A 5,640-nucleotide genomic window follows, 5' to 3' on the forward strand; every position below is an offset into this window, starting at 1 on the left:
GAACTCCCAAACAGCTCTCAATTCTAACTCTCAACATTAACGGATTGACTCTCCAATTAAGCGACATAGACTGTCAATTTGGATTAAGAAGCACGATCCTTCTATCTGCTGCCTTCAGGAGTCTCATGTTGCCCATAAAAACAAACACATTTTCAATGTGAAAGGCTGGGACAAAATCTACCAAGCAAACGGCCCACATAAACAGGCGGAAGTTGCAATCCTAATAACAGATAAAATAGACTTCTAATTAAAATTAGTGAGAAGAGATAAGGAAGGTTGCTACATACTAATTAAGGGATCTCTCCTTCAGGAGAATATTACAATTTGAAATATCTATTCGCCAAACAACCAAGAACCCAAATTTCTTCAAGAAACACTACTTTCCTTCAAATCTGACATTGATCCAAAGACATTAATTGTTGGGACTTTAACACACCACTTTCCCCACTAGATAGATCAACTCGGGAAAAACTCAACACAGAAACTGCATATCTAAACACCTGCATAGATCAACTATATTTAACAGACATCTACCGTATATTTCACCCAGCAGCATCAGAATACACGTTTTTCTCAGCAGCTCATGGCACATTTCCCACAATAGACCACAAATTAGGTCACAAAACAAACTTTTCCAAATTCAGAAACATAGAAGTTATACCTTGCATTCTCTCACACAACAAGGGAATAAAATTAGAACTCACCACCAAAAGCCACCGAAGAAAGTCCTGTAACACATGGAGGCTGATAAACACACTGTGGAATGACCAGTGGGTCATGAAAGACATTACAAAGGAAATTCAAATATTCATGATATTCATCAAAGATGAACACACAAATTACCACCTACTCTGGGACACAGCAAAGGCAGTACTTAGAGACAAGTTTATAGCCCTGAGTTCCAACACAAACAACTTGTAGATATCTGAAACCAACAATTTAATGGGACATCTGAGAGCCTCCTTGAATAAGAGCAGGAAGATAATCCCTAATCCAGTAGATGGAAAGAAATGATTTATATTAAATCAGAATTAAAGAATTAGAATCCAAAAATACCACAGAAAGAATCAACAAAAGAAAGAGTTGATTCATCGATAAAATTAACAAAATTGACAGAACTTTAGCAAATCTTACCAGAAAAAGAAGAGAACACACCCAAATAAATAAACTCAGAGATGAGAATGGACACATCACCACAGAAACAACCAAGATTCAGAACATTATAAGGGAATACTTCTCAAAACTTTATGCTAATAAGTTTGAGAACTTGGCAGAAATGGACCTTTTTCTAGCAAATATTGACATGCAGAAACTAAACCAAGATGAGTTAAACCATCTTAACAGGCCCATATTCAACATTGAAATAGAAACAGCAGTAAGAGTCTTCCCATCTAACAAAAGCCCAGATCCTGATGGATTTACAGTGGAATTCTACAAGGCCTTCAAAGAAGAGCTCACACCAACACTCCTCCAAATCTTCAATGAAATTGAAAGAGAAAGTTCACTACCGAACTCATTCTATGAAGCCATCATAACCCTCATCCCAAAACCAGGCAGGTAGTCTTCAAAGAAAGAGAACTATAGACCCATTTCTTGGATGATCATTAATGCAGGAATTCTCAACAGATTTTTGGCCAATCGACTTCAACAATTCATCCAAAAAATCATACACCTCGATCAAACAGGATTCATTTCAGGATTCATTTCATGCAAAGTTGGTTCAATATACACAAATCAATTAATAATCCACTCTCAAATTACTTAAGCTGATTGAAAATATTGGTAAAGTAGCAGGGTATAAATTTAACGCTCAAAAATCAATGGCTTTTCTGTATGCCAACAATGAGAAAAGCATGCTGAAACCAGAAAACAACTCTATTTGTCATAGCCTCACAAAAAATGAAATACCTAGAAATTAACATACCCAAAGAAGTGGAGGATCTCTATGATGAAAACTATAAAAACTTGAAAAAGGAAATCAAAACAGAACTTAGAAAGTGGCAAAAAAAAAAAAACTCCCATGCTCCTGTATTGGAAGGATCAACATCGTGAAAATGGCAAAACTTCCCAAGGCTATCTAAAATTCAATGTGATACCTATCAATATTCCAACATCATTCTTCAAGGAAATAGAAAAGGCAATCCAAAAATTCATATGGAACAATAAAAGACCCCAAATAGCAAAAACGATCCTTAACAGAAAGAACAGTGCTGGAGGAATATCAATACCAAATTTCAAACGCTACTACAAAACATTGTAATCAAAACAGCTTGGCACTGGCACAAGAACAGACCTCAGGACCAATGGAATAGAATTGAAAACCCAGAAATAAACCCACAGACCTATAGTCATCTAATATTTGATAAGGGAACTAAAAAAATAGAATGGAAGAAAGACAGCCTCTTCAGTAAATGGTGCTGGCAAAATTGGTTAATCACTTGTAGAAAATCAAAAATAGATCTATAATGTTATCCTGCACCAGAATCATATCCAAATGGGTCAAGGACCTCGGAGTCAAAGCAGACACTCTGAAAACATTACAGGTCTGAAATCATTACTAGGTCTCCTTGGCATAAGCCTAAAGTTTCTTAAAAGAGACACAGAAACACAACAAATCAAAGAAAATTTGGAAAAATGGGATTGCATTAAGTTGCAGAGCTTTTGCATGGCAAAGGATATAGCTAGCAAGATCAATAGAAAGCCTACTTATTGGGAGAAGATATTCACTAGCCATACAATGGACAAGGTTATCATATGTAAACTATACCTGGAACTCAAAACATTAAATCCACCAACAACAAATCCTCAAAAAAACAACTGCCCAATAAATAAGTGGGCTACATTGCAACAATGAGATGTACAAGTCGTTATGTCGAAAATGAACTTTACAACTTTCATGGGGGGGCGAGGAGGATTGGGGGGCGGGGGGAGGATGCGAAGGGATGGGAAGAGGAAACAAAGGAGGAGGCAGCAATGCTTGATAAGAAATGTACTCATTATCCTGCCCATGTAATTTTAACTCCTCTGTACAGTATTTTCAAAATAAAAATAAATAAATAAATAAAAATAAGAGGGCTAAAGACTTACGGAGAAAATTCTGTGAAGAGGAAAGAAGGATTGCCAATAGACACATGAAGAAATGCCCGACCTCACCAGCCATAAGAGAAATGCAAATCAAAACAACATGGAGATACCACCTCACCCCAGTTAGAATGGCCATAGGCAAGAACAATAATAACAGATGCAAGAGTGGATGTGGCCAGAAGGGAACCTTACTTCATTGTTATTGGGAGTGTAAACTTGTTCAACCACTTCGGAAAGTTGTATGGAGGTTCCTCAAAAAACTCCTAGAGCTCTCCTATGACCCAGCAATCCCACTTTGGGGCATTTACCCAAATGATCACAAACAAGACCATACTAAATCTTCCAGAACAACTATGTTTATTACAGCATTATTTACCAGAGCTAAGATACGGAACCAATCCAGATGCCATTGAGTAGATGAATGGGTCAAGAAAATGTGGTATATATACACAATGGAATTCTTTGCCTCCATCAGAAAGAATAACAATGCTCCATTTGTTAGGAAATGGAAAGACTTAGAAAAAATTATATTAAGTGAAGTAATCCAGCCCCAAAGAAACATAGGTCCCATGTTTTCCCTTGTTCAAATACCACTTCTGGTTTGCACACACACAGTCTATGTATGAGGGTACGTTCTCCATGTTAAACAATAGGGTAGTACTCCCTATCTGAACGGGAAAGTTCCACAGTATAACCCTATGCCCACATTAGAGGGTGTACAATTTTCTTGGAGCTCATTAGTTTACCCAGGAGAAATATAAATATCCATAAATTTTGGAGCTAATTAGTAAATATCTGAATTAACACTAGATCTCAAACATCTCAAAACTAGATGTTGTGTTATTACAAGTCAACATTGTATTATTGTTACATAAGAATCCTTCCCTACTTGCCAATGTGTAAGAGAAAATGAAAGAAAGGCATTAAAGCAAAATGCCTTATCTTTTTAGGAATTTAATCCTAGTGATGAGGGTAATGTCTGAACTCTTCCATTCAATAAAAGCTTGAAGTTTATCAGAGCACTTCCTACATATAAGAATTTGTGGCAGTTTGAATGACAAGGCTATTTCATCATGGAGATATCACCAAAACACTGTTCTTATTGAACTTGTCTATACCTTTTTAGTTTTCAAATCCAAATAGCATATTTCCTTCAATATCTCTGTAACAGTTTTGAACTTTTCTTCCTGCAAATTCTTTCCTTTCTTTACTTCTGTAAATCTGCGTTTATTACTTTCTTGTTTCCTTATTTATCTCATTCTTCCAATCTTGTCCACACTGGTACTCACATTGTTCAGAATTGTGTCAGAACTTTCCCTTAACTCTTCCCTTTAATAATGCCCCCAATTTTATTATTCTTTTTCATATAAACTTTACAACTATCAGAGTTTTTTTTCTCCCTAAATCCATCATTTCCACCTGCAATCCCTATCACCAAGAATATCACTAACACAGTTGCCTGGCCAGAGATGTAGAACACTTTAGATTTTTCTTACCCTTCTGCTCTCACCCATTAGTTAAGATGAATGATGAAGATTTTCTGAGTTTCTGTCACTAATATGATTTCTATGTACTCATTTTTATGCCCCTGACACCAGCCTGTTTCATGTAATCATCACTGGTCACCTAGATTTAAGCAACCTTTTACAACCTATGTTTTTCCCCATAGTCTTTTCTTATTGGCCTTTTCCATCAACAAATTACTTCTGCTTGTAAGCACACAGAGTGAAGGGCTCAGACACAAATTCTAGTATCATTATTTACTCATTACATTGACTACTGGCCTTACATTTCTCATCTGTAAATGGATGTAATCTACCAGAAATATTGAAGAATATATTTGTTGGCTTATAGAGCAAAAAAAAAAAAAAAGAAAGAAAGAAAAGTGAAGAGTCCTTACATTTTCCCCCTTAGCTTACAAATAAGGAAAGTGTCAAATTCAGTTTGTTGGTATAAAGTCACAAATTTTTTCCTGCAGAAATAAAAATAAATTTTCCTCCTGGCTCTAAGGACCGTGTCCTTTTAATGTAACTCCAGATATTTAAGTGGTATTATGTAATTGTGTCATGTGTTTACAGCTATATTGAAGAATATGTCATTGGAAAACATTGGTTATTGAATAATGTCTTTATGAGAATGGTATTTGAACTAATCACACTAAGTTGAAAACTACATCTTAGTCCATCAAAATGTTTCTTATTGCTTTATTTGTTGCCAAGAGTTCTTAATAAATTTATACATAGATTTTCTCCAGTTAACTGGATGGAAACTAAAACTGATCATGGATTTCTGCCTAATGAGTGAAGTATGCTTCTTGAGGCATGTGTTGTTAACTTCTAGGGATATATAACTAAGCCAATGGCTATGTGGGTAGTTAAAGGCTTTCTCCTAAATTCCTCAGGCTAGAACAAACAAGATCATTTGTAACAGAAAGCACTCAGCTTATTATATTTTATCTATGTGGGATAATCAACATGTGCAAATAAACGATTTTATTTATAAGAAAACAATAGTACCAAGAAATGTGAGTATATTTAGAGAGACTGAAAGAATAAC

Source organism: Dipodomys spectabilis, unplaced genomic scaffold (genome assembly GCF_019054845.1).
Source record: "Dipodomys spectabilis isolate Male_0828 unplaced genomic scaffold, ASM1905484v1 ptg000191l, whole genome shotgun sequence".
Classification (NCBI taxonomy): Eukaryota; Metazoa; Chordata; class Mammalia; order Rodentia; family Heteromyidae; genus Dipodomys; species Dipodomys spectabilis.